Source organism: Corvus hawaiiensis, chromosome 6 (assembly GCF_020740725.1).
Source record: "Corvus hawaiiensis isolate bCorHaw1 chromosome 6, bCorHaw1.pri.cur, whole genome shotgun sequence".
NCBI lineage: Eukaryota > Metazoa > Chordata > Aves > Passeriformes > Corvidae > Corvus > Corvus hawaiiensis.
The window spans coordinates 6,269,147-6,283,525 of record NC_063218.1 but is presented as its reverse complement, the minus strand read 5'-3'; positions in this window follow the sequence as shown (position 1 = coordinate 6,283,525).

Here is a 14,379-nt window from a genome sequence, read left to right as displayed (position 1 = left end):
CCACTTAAACAACAACTTCGGTCCTCATATCCTGATATCTCAGATCTAACAGTAACCTTTCAGAATTGCTTTTCCTTTTTTAAAGATTCAAATAGGGAAAATAAGTGTCAGAGTCTGAAGACTAGTTTGAATGTATTTTTTGCAGTGCTATAGGAGGATGAAGTACAGAGAGGACCATGGGTTTGTGCATCTCAAAAATAACCCACCTGTTTAAAAGACTTCATTACCTTGGCCACAGACCTTTTGAAGCTTCCACCATATTTTGAGTTGTTGCTTGCCAGTGTTCATTAGTTAGGAGGAGATCTCTGAGTCAGCTGAGAAAGAAAAAAAGAAAATGTGAGTTTCAGCTTTCTGCAAATCTGATTGTTGAACATTTTCAGCTGATTGCTTTATCCCCTGGCCTAAGCCGACTGATTGCTTTGGCTCAATTGAACGATAATTGGATTGTTCCCTATAGTCGTGGTTCAATGCCACAGCACTGTGCTATTGATAATACAGTAAAAGCCTATTAAATCCATGGCCTTGCTGTGGAGAATGGTACCTTTAAAACTGACATTTGCTTCTATTGTGCATATTAATGCTAATTTTCTTCTTACTTAGATCATAGTGTAAGGGCATTACAAATATATAGCAAGGTGCAGCAGAATGAAAGAGCAGAAACTGTGCCCGAGTGTCCTTCCAGGCCACAATGTTAGAAGACCCTTTTCTAAGGTTTCAAAAGGTCTCAAAATTCCAAAGAGTTTCATAATTGTATTTTAGACCGTTTGCCTGGAAAACTTGTATTTAAGGAATTGCATCCCAACATTTTTCATGTTTCTTGTGACAACAGTCAAAAATTCAAACCAGAAAGGTCTCCACGGCTTTACCTCCAGCTCTCTTTAATATTTACCGAGAAAATAGGGATTTCCCTGAGTGCTCTGCAGAATGCAGCACACCCAGAGGGTAAACTATGCTCCAGGTAAACATAGTTATGGAGACTTTTCCATAACAAAGGAGGAGAAACTGACTTTTTTCATATGACAGTGATTCCAGCCTCTGCAGGAAGCCCAGGTCCTCACCAAGGTGTGGGGAGCCGGAGACCTCTCAGGTGGGTGAGGCTGAAGCACCCCTTGAGAAGATGAGCTGTAGCTCGAATTGAAGAAGCCACCACTCTGGGTGGCAATTCACAGCCCAGATTCCCTAGAAAAGCCACCTGTGGTCTTTCCATCCTCCTTCCACAGGCTGCTTCTCCTTATCAAGATGCTCAAAAATGGGGCTAAAGCACGTGTTCAGCTCACAGTACCTGGTCCTGACAAGGCAACATTAATTCTGGCAAAAGAGTTCCCAAATACAGATAATTTGAATCAGAAAGAGTTATAGATATCTGTGAGACAGCAGGTGGCCTGGGACAGCCTTTGCCATAAATTTTAATACAAGTTCACCTCAAAAAATTCTCTGATGTTTTACCATTTTCAAGAATCATCTCAAGGCAAACATGCCTGGGTCCATTTCATGGTTGAAAAGTGTTTGCCTCTGTAATAAAAGAGAACTTCAAACCCCCCTGCACCACCTGAGATAAAAACTACCTCCTTTCTGAATTTCTGTGACTCCTGTTAGCATGCTGTGGCACAACTGTGCTTAAACCTACATGCCTTCCAAGAGCAGAGACTGAAGGTCTCTAAAACCCCTGCATGAGGTGATTCATTAGATGATTATTCACACACAGAGCTTAATCCCAAACCCAGAGAGACCTGTGGGAGTTTACTGACTAACGACCTGCAAGTTGCTACCCAGAGACTCCCCAAAGATTAATTATGAGCCAGATCTTCTCAGATTATAGGCCTGATTTACAGCACTGTTTGGTATTAAGCCTGCCCAACTCTTTCTATTTTTCAGTTTAACAGTAAGTGTTTGTGCTGAAGTGTTCACATTGTTGTGTTCACATTGTTGCTTCAAGGAGCACTTTTGGAGAACGTTCAAAGCCAAACAACTTAGTGATTTCCAAGGAGGGAAAAAAAAGATAAAGACAAGAAAGTGACTTAAAGGTGTTGGCTTGGTCCCTGATGCCAGACCTGGGGGAGAGGAAGAGATTTTTAGGCTTTTATTTTAGAACTTAGAGCACACTCATGCTGCAGGATGTCAGCAAATAGAAAGGGGCAAAGAGACACCAACAGCTGTTCTTTCCTTCACCTCATCAAGATTCACACTTGTGATTTTTGGTATTTCAACTCCTAAATAACCAAAAGACCCTGTTCTCAGCTCCCATGGAAGACGGCACTTTCCCTGCCACTCCAAGTGGACATCACTGTGGGCAGTTCCTGGTTTGGATGCGAGTGAGGGACCTCTCAATCAACAACCCACATCAGTATTTCCCTTCTGCCTGCACGGTGTGGCAGGAAAGGAGGCACAGTTACCTTTGAAGGCCAAGGTAACTCACCAGGTCGATGGCACACAGACATGGAAAGGACACAGAGAGATGGCCTGGAGCAGTAAACCTCCTCTACGTGAGTTATCTTCTGGGTGCATAAACCACTGGGAGAGCTTTCATTAGAACATTTCTGAGGGAGTTTAGCTCCCTGACTAGCCTTAATTGGGTTGGCACACCAGGAGCAGGACCAAGGCATTTGCTCGTTTGTAACAGAGTGGGTTCATGGCCCAGTGAGTTCTGTTTCAGCCTGTGCTTGGCTTCAGTCCACCAGCTGGACCACAAAATACTTGCAGAGGGAGGATCCTGTTACAGCAATCTATTGGGTTGGAACTTTTAAATAAAAGTTGCCATGAGACTATCAGGAAAGGTAAAAGAGCATCTCTAGAACAGAGCCTGCTTCACAGCTGGCATGCATTACAGCCTGTGAGGAAGTCCTACATCCCTTAGGAGTTAGGAATTTGCAGTAGGGAGAAGTCTGGAAAGACAGAAATAAACGCCAGGGATTTCCCTAATAATAGGGTTTACTCATCGAAACAGCACAAAGGGACCGAGCTGGCTTTTTCTCCCAGGCAGGAAAAGAGAAAAAGTGAGAAGGAGGCAGTGAGCACACATAGGTACAAAACTGGGGCTTCATCAAAGCTGCTCTTTCCAGTTTCTGGGGGACTGGGATTTCATCAAGCCTCTGCTTGCACTCTTTAACCACAGAATCTATGTCTGCAGAGCAAAGGGAGGCAAGGGGAGAACATCCAGGAGGCAGATCTGTCCTCATCCCCGAATAAATCATTGTCCACTTCTGGTTCAAGGCAGAGGTAAAGGCCTTCCTATAGAAGACCATTCAGTCTGTGAACAGGATTCCTTTTGCTGTACAAGACAGTCGTGTTGGATCTACATCGTCCCACCAGCCCCAGAAGGCACGAGACAAAATACTGCAATTTTTAAATAGAAGATGCTAGAGCTGTACGGTTCACATCAGATACAGCTGGCAGATACAAGGATCTGAGTGTCCTTGCTCTTCCTTTGCTCTTCAGCCTAAATTGTCCACAAACCCCTTCGGTGAGGATGGACTGTTTCCCAGAAATATGCTGCAGCATTACTCACTCAAGTGCTTTACATTTTATCACACCGTTTTTCAGCCTCTGTTGAGGGCAGGTCACAGGACTGGGCAGACTGTCATCACCCAAGAAACAGGCATCAAGTCCTGCACAGCCTTCAAGTCCACAAATTAGAAACTGAGCTGGGGAAAAGTGTCTTTCCTAGATTGCCTTGCTGATAATCTCCCCGACTTCAAAGCTCACATCTGTCTCGTGAGGTGAGGATGGTTTCTAACTTTAGTCGACCCAAATTACTTCCAGCCTTCCTCTGCAGCACACAGCAACACTTTGTATTGTGCCTTTGATCACTGCATCTGTGAAATAAACTGGTCTGGTGTCTCTGCAAAGAAAGCTTTACAGGCGAAGGCGTTGAGGTGAAGCCCATCGTTGAGTCAGCTGTCATTAACACAGTGATTCTGCTTTGGAGAGGCAGCAGGGGGAACCTGAGCACAAAACACACTTTACTTGGAAGGTGCTGAGCTTTTGGGCACTCCTATCCTAACGGTAGTTCCTCACTTAAGGGGAAGAGTCATTGTCTGGTTTTCCAGATAGCAGAGACAAGTTTTCCTGAAGTTTTAATTAGTTAAAAATGATGAAAAGACCTACAACCTTCCTCAGTCCCAGAATAACTTTTAACTTCATCAGGGATGGGAGGCTGGGACATTCTTCCTTTGTATCCTGAAATCTTTCCCATCCCTTCTTGTCTCAATCCCCTCAATGAATACACACACTCTGTAAATGCTGAATTTAGTTACCTATGAAAAAGATGTTTAGAATTAGAGAATTTATGACAGGATTTTTATTATTCATATTTTTCTCTGAAATTAATTTCTGCTGTATTTTGCAGTTGTATTCCTGCTGAGCAGGGTGATTGTGGTGGTTGTCCTTCCATACCAGGATGATTTTTGGTGGTTCTCTACACTTACAACTTTGCTGACTTAGCCACAATAACAAGAAAGTAGCTAAAATTCTCAGGGATACTTGTGACTCTCACTTGTGTTATTTCAAAGAAAAATTAAGCTCAAGCAAAAAACCAGCATCTCAGAAAAGGGCAAGGCCTTTTTTAAACACCACAAATGAGCAGAGCATAGCACAATTCAAGCTTTTGCCTATTCATAGATGTGACCCTTCTAAAGAGTGAGAAAAGGAAGAAGAGGATTTTTTTGTTTTTAAAAAAACGTTTAAACCCTTAAACAGCAGGATATTATGTACCTGCTATTAAGCTCCATCTGCCACTAACCATGCAGGCAAGTGACAAGCCAAGACAACTATTTCCGGGGGGGGGTGTGAGGGGCGGGGAGTGGGGGAAAAGACTGATTTTAGCAAAAGCTGTAGAACAAAAATTTGTTTGAACTGTTTCTGCACAGCTTTTCATCATGCACTTGCAATTTTTAAAACTATTTTAAGATACAGTGGTAAATGTGTTAAATAGGTCACTGTCTGTGTCCAGCACAGAGATAAGAGGCTGTTTATAACTCCAGCTGCAGAACTTTGGCTTTTGAGCTCAACTGGTAACTGCTTACATGGCAGGTCCCCAGTGCTTGCCCAGAAGGCGAAAGTTACAGGCAGAGAAAATAAATAAATCTGACTTCTCTCATGTTCAGCCTTGCTCCAGCTCACCAATATTTCTATATATGGCAGCCCTAGAGCTCTGGTGCACAGATACCACTGAGGAGCACATGATGAGTGGGAAAAGCAGTCCAAAAATGTTAAAGCACTAGGCAAGGAGGCAAATTGTATGGTTTTCCAAGAAGAAGATGAGAGAAACTAGGTGACATTTCTGCCAAAGAGGACTTGAGTTCTGCAGCTGCTCCCAGAAGTGACATGCAGTGACACTGTTTGTTGGGTCAAAACTCAAGCTGCAGGAGGAGGTCTGAAGGAGAGAGACACTCCAGAGACACATGGAGCAGCATCAGCATTGATCCAGCACTGCCTAGGTCAGGACAAAACTGAAGGCAAGAGCTATGTGACCCATAGAATGGATGTATATCAGGGTAGGCACAGCCTTGGTATCCACCAAGGAAAGTATTCTGGCCAGTGCATGTGATGGAGGAGCTGGCAGAGAGTGTAAACGTGTTAAATAGGCCACTCCCTCTGCCCAGCACAGTGATAAAGGGTTCATTATAACGCCAGCTGCAGAACTCTAGAGCCTAGAACCACATTTTACATTCCACTGAGATTACTCCTATCTCTAAATTGAACTAAAGGCTCACAAAGACTGTGACTGAGACCTGTAGAGAGAGGATTATAAAACAAGGTCTCTGCTTTCTCTCCTCTTGTGCCTCCCAGAGGAATTATTTAAAACAGGAGCCCTAAGTCCTGGTCTGGCCATGAAGAATCCATGATTCTTAAGGCTTTACAAACTTCCAAGACTTCGTCGTAGCTGGTACCATTTTGTAGTGGACCAGTAGTGCATCAGCACATCTTTGTGCTACACTGCACCTTGTTTGCCATTTAAGAGAGGGGGTTTAATCACCACTCTGATTGCCCAGGAATTAGCTAAACCACTACCTACCTCCTGTGTGGGCCAGTTGTACCCACAAAGAGAAAGGAATCCAGGAGGTTGTGTTGCACCAAAGTTCTGAAAGCAAAGTGGTGTCTGGTCCAGAAATACCTCGTCTAACAAATCCTGTGGGAGTTATCAGGGAGCATGGGTAGAAATACTTCAGACATTGAAACTGTAAAGTTGCAGCTGATGACTGACATAAGCTTGTGAGATGTTTCGGAGAAGCAGGAGACCAAAGGATGTGGTGACTATGCAGGAACAAGGAATTACAGCCATAAATCCTCTCGCCACATGCAGCCCTCCCTGACATAAAAATATTACAAAAAATCTCCAAAAGTAAGACCTGTGGGTGGTGAAGGCTGTTGTGGGTCTTCACATTTCTGCAGCTCCTCTGCCCTTTTGTTCCTGCTTTTGGGCACAGCAAAAGAAGTGTGGAAACAAATCAAGCATCAGTCATACACAGGAGGAGAAAAATCTCAGACAGCAGCTAACAGGAAGCAGAACATATGTTTACTGTCATCTTCCTCCCCACATTTGAAAAGCCACCTAACTTCCAAGGGGGAGAAAAATCCTTTTGCTGAGTCCCTTGGAAGTGAGGAGAGCACCTCATCAGCTGGCTGCTGGCTCAGCTCTCAGCAGTGGCTCATTTTCCTTCTGTGCCACCCTCCCCAGCGCTCTGGTGGAGCCTGTGATTAATTCAGCTCTTTACTCGAGTTTAATGCTGTTCCACAGTCATTTTGTGGAAGTCGTTTCTCTCCCGTGGCAGAAAGCATCACATTTACATGCATGCCTGTGGGTTGTTGTTTCAGATTGATGGCTCGTTCTGCTGTCAGTCGCTGAAACATCCCTTGCACAATCCACATCCTGCCACTGCGCAGGGGATGGTTCAGTCAGTCCCTGTTGTACAGGAGGGCCAGGAGCCCATCAGAGGGGTGGGACTGATCCAGGCTCTGCAGGGGTATGGGACAACACAGCACCCTAAACCCAGACCCCACAAACCAGAGCAAATCTTGCAGACACAAACCCACCTGCACATTGCTGCCTGGGGAGTGAGAGGAAGGAAAAGGAGGAATGAAGAGCAGAAGTCACAATTTTCACTTCTGACACTCTCATTTAAGCACAGACTGCTAGATAATCTCTTTATTCTGCAATCGAACATTATGAACAACCCTCAGTTTATCCCACAGGGGTGACCTCTCCTACCCAAGTGCAGGGCATGCATCTAGGTCATTTGCACAACCAGCTCACTGGGAGGCCATGAGGTTGCTCATATGTGGAACTGGACCCAACTGGAATTCATTACAGGCTGCAGGACCAGGAGGATTAAAACTGGACCATGCACAAACTATGAGAAAATGACAAATTGCAGTTCTGGGGCTTCTGTGTATAATACAGCACTAGACACACACACAAAGCAAGGAGCATTTTTATGTACTTAATTCCTTCATGAAAAATATAATAAAAAGACCATGTATGTTTCCACCATTTGATTCTCTGGTTTGTTTCATTTTTTTCCCATAAAGTTGTCTTGGCCGCAAAATGAAGTTATCTGTGGAATTAATTACCTCGGGTCTGACAGCAGCACTGAGAAACAGAAGCGTAAAGCCCTAAAGTGCTTCAAAAATAGGCAAATATTAAGTCATTTTAAAAAATAATACCGAACTTATAATATTGCATGTTAAGATGAGGGTTACCCTGTTCACTGTCACACACTAGTCACCTCAGAGAAGAACTTACTCCCACTAATGGAAGGAGACAATCTTTCCAAGGAGCCAATCTTCTCCAAATACAATCCATCCATGTTTTCTCCTGTCGGCTCCAAAGAAAATGAAGGTTTCAGTTTTTAGATGATGTCTTGGGGTGACTTTATGATGTGTATCCCATATCGCTGCCCTCTGCCCAGAAATTAATTTTTGTGCCTTTCTATGCCTTTAAACTGAGCCTGAGAAGGGGGAGGAAAAACTGAGCAAAACTTTTTCAAAGCAGTTTGCAGCTTGTTCAAGGTCACACAGAGATAGAGACTTATTTTTCAGCTGCAGCAGGAGAGCGGGAGGGAAGGAAAGCACCCAGCTTGCTTTTCTTTCCAGCCAGCTTTTGGCAGTTTTTTTCCCCAGTTCCTTTTCCTCTGGAGAGTTGAACTTTTGTTTTCCTGGGACTTCGTTTTTTTCCCTTTTTCCCTGCTGGACTGTTTCAACATCAGAATACATTGGGAGGATTTTCCACCGAGGCCTTGGCCCTGGAGGTGGGCCCACCACCCCGTCCCAGCTCCAAGGAGGGGGAGAGAGAGAGATCTACGGAAGGACTCTGAAATTTTCCCAGGTTTCTCTCAGCAGAGTGAGAGGTTTTATTAATTAGCATCATTATCCTTTTCCTGTGTGTTTGTTAAATAAGTAGTTTTTATCTCTTTCCTTTTCCTTCGAGGAAAATTTATTTTTTCCCGAACCTGGTGGGGGAGGGATGGTTGTAACCTGCCTTGTCTCAGAGGATATATTTCTAGATTTGCCCAAACTGGAACAGGTGAGTAGTTCTTATTTCGTATTCTGGATACTGTTTTCTCCTGGACAGTCCCATTTAGCAGCTCCACAGCACTGCCACGGTCATTTCTGTGTGAAATCAGAGCAGAAAGTAAAAGGAACATTTGGCATCATCAGGATTACACAAACCTTCACACCTGGAAATTTATCTCAGCTGGGATGGATATGAGCAGCAGGGTCATCGGGACATCTTTTTGTTGTTGCAGGAACATTTCATGGCACAACATTCTTTTATTCTAAGCTCAAATTGAACAGGTGCTTAAAAGATATTCAGAGAGAGCAAGAATATAGGATTAAAGAAAAAAAAACACCTTGAGCTGACAAATTAATGAGAGTATATGAAACAGAAAGAAAAACAATACTTAATGAGTTGTTAGGGGACATTGTGTTTTGCAAAACATTCATGGCCACATGGTAACCATGACGTGTCACAGACAACTGATTCACTTGTTATGGATTTTTGGCTTCAGCTGCTCACCAGAAAGATGGAAGGTGTTCTCATTAGAAGGACCAGTACTAGGAAATGGAAGCTTGCTAATAATTACAACTCACCAAGAGGGACAATTCAGTAGTGTAAAGTGGTATTTATACATTTATTTCTGAACTATTTGCTTTCATCTCATAATTTCTACTATTTCCATGGTGTCCAGCAGGAAATCTCTCTATTTTAGTGATTCTTTCAGAGATGGGAAGCGTGCCTGACTTCCTACTAACAAATATGCAACCATACATGTTCCTTTTCCTCTCAAAAAAGCAATCACAGTGGCCAGGACTGCAGATCTGCATTTGGCATCATACGTAGTATATTTCTGGGTTTTGTTATTCAGTCCTTGACCTCTCCTTAATTTGGACTTTGCAGCCACAGATTGTTTGATGGCTTTTCTCTCCCACACAAATTTGGAGAGTTTATCTTCTTTTTTTTTTTTCAGTGGAAGGCAAGGGAGTTACTAGGATAAAAAAAAAGAAAAAGGCTTGGCCTTTTTAATTTTTTTTATACAGTTATTAAAAATCTTGGAGCTTTATTCTAACCATTTTTGATAAAAGATAAAAAGAAGTATAAACCAGTAACCATCAGGAATGAGAAGAACCCTACTGGTTCTGAGAGGGAACATGATATCCTTCCTTGTGTCCTCGGGTACTGTCTAGAGCATAACTAGACACACACCACATCTGTACCTGTGTTATGTGCCACCGTAATTCTTACTGGACAGAGCAATATTTTGCTTTTTCTCCCTCTCTGCATTTCTCCTTCATCCCCAGGAATGAATCAGCCAGCTGCAAACCCATCTGCACAAACTCATCCATGTGACAAGGAACCTTAAAGTGGTTTCTGGCCTCCCCCTTGCTCCTGCATTCCCACTGCACATCCCAGTCCCCATCCCACCACTTGCACTGTAAGTCTGCACTGCATCAGTGGAAGTTTGCTTCACAAAAAGGATCCAGCATGCCTCGACAGCTACTTGAAGTCTTCTGAGTTTTACACACAGCAGGTTTTCAATGCAGGCGTGTTCTGGACAGCATTAGTGCAATAAAGGGCATTCCAGGAGAAGCAGAACCAGCTCCTGAAGCAGGAATGAGGATAAATTTTTAGTATCAGTGTGAAGGCAGATTATCTACCCATCAGTCATATCACTATAAATATTAACTTAACGTTGATTTAACAGGAATTTCTCCTGTTCTTGATCTGCAGTATATCATTGACTACAGAACCACTCAAGAGTTTCTGAAGTTCATATTACAGGGACAAAGTATGATTTCCCAGGCTTGAGATTTCCTGATTAACACCCATCTGTAACACCTGGGTGGTCTCAGAGAGCTCTGCACTACTGTGAGGATGAGGCTTTTGGGACTTGCATGGTCCCCTGAGCTCCAACACTCATGGATTACAAACAGCTTGAGCAACATGCAAGGGGACAACACAAATTATTTCACCTGTCTCTTTTTTCTCCTGTGTTGTCCATGTTTTTGAACAATTTTTTTCCTTTTTCTTTTAATATGCAGTATTTTTTTTTAACACCTTTGCGGTAGAGGGAAAAACAGAGCTCATATCTGTGAAGAATTTCGTGTCAGAAATTCTATGCTAGGAAAGCATCATGTAAGGCAATGAGGAGCTGTTATGAACCCCAATAATGGACCAATATAACCTTAATACCTCCTACCCATCACACTGGCACTTGCAGCAGCCAGAAGGAGCATGAGGTGTTCCTGAGTTCAAAGCTGCACTCTCTGTCTCCCTGTCCCCTTCCAGCAGGTGTGTGTCCTTTCACCTTCCCTCTCCAGTATGACCTGGAATTGATGAGAACAGGAAATGTTCTGGGTTGGACAAAGGGATCTGCACCCCAAGCCAACAACCTGTCTCCTGGCACTGTAGGGTGATATACCCAGAATCAATTTTGCATCACAGAGTCCAAACCACTGAAACAAACATAAAAAGGCAAGAGTCAAGAAACCGGATTTAAAAAAGATACTACACTCCATATAGGCCAAGAAATCCTTAATGCTTTGTGTTATGCTTCAGAAAATCACTTTAGCTCAAGACTCACTTAGTGATTAGAGCCCCATATGAGGCCCAGATACCCAAGCGAAGCTCTGATGGAAGGTTTAGAAAAGGCCTTTTAGCCACAGACAGGGAGATCAATCTGTTTAGCCTCAAAAGGGAGAGAGTGGGAGGCAACTTGATTACACTGTCTTCACATGGAGAAGATAACGGGCACTTAAATGGGATTCTTAATCTGGGAGAGCAGCTTGACAAAATGCTCCTGGCTAGAAGGTGAGTCCAGACCAGTTCCAATTAGAAACGAGACACTTAAAAAAAAGGAATTAAAAAAAAGAAAGAGTCACCTTTTTAAGTGGTTGTGATCACTGGGACAGTCTGCTCAGAAAGGACACAGTCTCCAAACCAAGACTGGACACTTTCTGGCAGTTGCCCTTCTGTCACCCCTTAAGGAGCCCAAAAAGGAAAGCCAGCTAGAATTTACCAAAATTTCACCTACCAGCTCCTTCTGAGGCCTTTATCTAAGCCCCCAAAATAGCTCAATTAAAAAAAAAAAAAAAAGATTAAATACTCCTTGCTAACAGTGACAGTGCAGTGCTATTTTGGTCCACATTTACCTGGGCTTTAGCAGCATTTGTGCCTCTATCAAAACTATCCTTGAAGTGAAGAGACCACCCAAAACAGCCAGTCCAATGCCGTTTCACTGTGTTGATACCTTATCCCAGCTGCTTCTTGTCTGCTGTCATCCCTTTCAGTATATGTTTGAACTGGAAGAGAAGCTGCCTTTTGTAAAACAGCAATACATTTACAGCCTGCTGCAATTCTGTCCTGCTCCCACCACCCCATAGGCAGGAAGGGCAAAAGGGGATTAACTAAATGCATGCACGATGGACAGACTTGTATTTCACTCAATTTATGCCCATTCATAGACTCATAGAATTTCTAAGCTTGGAGAAGACCTCTAAGATCATCGAGTCCAACCACCAACCTAACACTGATGTGTTCACCACTAAACCTTGACCCTAAGCACCATATCCACACAGTTTTTGAACACTTCCAGAGATGCTGATTCCTTGAACAGCCTGCTCCAATGCCTGACTAGCCTTTCAGTGAAGAAATTTTTCCTGATGTCCAGTCTAAATCTGCCCTGGCACAACTTGAGGCCATTTCCTCTTGTCCTGTCGCTTGTTACCCGGGAGTAGAGACCGACACCCAGCCTGGCATTTCAGGGAGTTGTAGAGAGTGATGAGGTCTCTTCTCAGCCTCCTTTTCTCCAGGCTGAACACCTCCCATTCTCTCAGCTACTCCTCATAGGACTTGTGCTCCAGAACCTTCACCACTCATTCCTTCTGTTCAGTCATGAGCACTGCCGGCATTCCTCATCCCAGCATCCAGCATTACTCAGTATAGAGGGAGGTGCTGCCACCACTCACAGGTCTGTAAAATCTCTGTGTGACCCAGAAGGGGTTCAGCAGGAACCAACAGAGCTACATGGTTGTTTCTCCCAGCACATTCCTTCTGTATGCTGACAAGAAAATTATGTCATGGGTTCTTCCCAGGGAAATGAAATGGCTCAAAGAATCACAGAACTATTTCAGCTGTAAGGGAATTTAAAGACCACCTAATTCCAACCCCTCTGCCATCAACAGGGACACCTTCCACCAGACCAGGTTGCTTAGAGTCCCATCCAACCTGGCCTTGAACACTTCCAAGGATGGGACATCCACAACTTCTCTGGGCAACCTAGGCAGGCAACTGGGCAAACAACTCCAAAAAAGTGAATGACAGAAGGACACAGGGTATCTAATACAACTGGTTCCCTTTCTGCAAGGGAGCAGTTTGGCAGCTGACCAGTGTGAGATCCCCTTAGTGATTCTGAAGCACAATGCTGTTTGATTTATTTATCAAAGCTGTTATTTTCAAAGGCGTTTAAAGGGAACCTGGGCGTCTGGGAGGGGAGGAAGAGAGACACAAGAAGGTGCAGCACAAAGAGCTCTCATATAATAAGGCCTTTTCAAAATTTGAAGTTCCATGAAGGATTTCTTTAAGAAATCCCCAAAAGCTTTCATTGAAGCAGTTACACACTTCCCTGCCCAACTCCTAGCAAGAAGTACAAACACCGGGGTGCAGAGGGGTTTGTGTGCACATACAACACCTTCAAGCAATGCAGACTTTATCCATGGAGCACTTTAGTGTGGTTTTAACCTGGCAGCCCTTCTTGCTTGCTGCTCTGTCTTTTCAGGGGAGAGCACAAACTTACATGGGGGAAAAAACAACTCTGAAAATCCCACCAAAGTCTGGAAAACACAAAGCACAATTTTCCATCCCAGGTAACTTCTACTGGCAAACACACTTCCTCAGGAGTTTGTGGAGAAGAGCCACAGGTTACAGCAGCCACCCTCAGTGAGGAAGGTGGCCCTGCTGTCACTTGGTCCCTGCACTGGAGCCCCATTCCTCTTCTCGGCTGCAGGGAACTTCTCCAACAGAGCTGCAGCTGCTAAAATAAGCATGGGATGTAAGCCTTTGGATTCTGAACGATTTGCTGCCCTCTGTAGTCCAAGCAGAGCTTTATTCAAACAACGGCAGGAACATTACTGCTCTTACCTGATTTCCTCCAGCAGCCCTTAGAGGTGGGAGCCAAGGTGGCGTGAGAACAGGTGACAGGTCCAAATGGACAAGCAACAAAGTCACTCTGCCAAGTGTGAGTCTTCACCGGGGCAGTCATCCCAAGGGTTTCCCATCCCCAAGGAAGCACTGCCGGAGAGTCAATCATCAAACTTCACAGGCACCACCCTGCAGTTAAAAAGGAGACAAGCATGGCTTAAGGCAATACCTGCCTTGCTGTTCCTAGTGGCTCTGCTGTGTCTCCGAGCTATAGGAATTCCAAGCTAGAATAGAAATCTGCAAAGTCTGTGTGAAGCTGAAAAAAACCCCACAACAGTCTGAGCAGAGAGCCCCGGAGAGGCACAACTCTCCAGCACACTGTAAGGCATCTGCAGATGAAATATTTCACTTGTCGAGCTCCTGCTGCCCAACTGCACCTTTCACTCCTGTGAGTTAAGCAGGAAAGGGGAGCTCAGCCCATTGCCAGACTCTGCAGAAACCTGATCCCAAGGGGTCAGGGTTGGGTTTGGAGACCAGAGAGGCTGAGCCTCAGGGAACCACTGTCCAGCTCAGGCACGACACAGAAATAGTTGGCTGGGAGTATATTCAGGAGGTCAAGGACTTCTTCATCTTGCAAGGCCCCAGTATTTAATTTATGAAAGAAGGAACATAGCTCAAAACAAACTAAAGCTCCTATTTTCACAGCTCTGCTATCCTGAAAAAAATTTCCCCCTCTTCCCTCC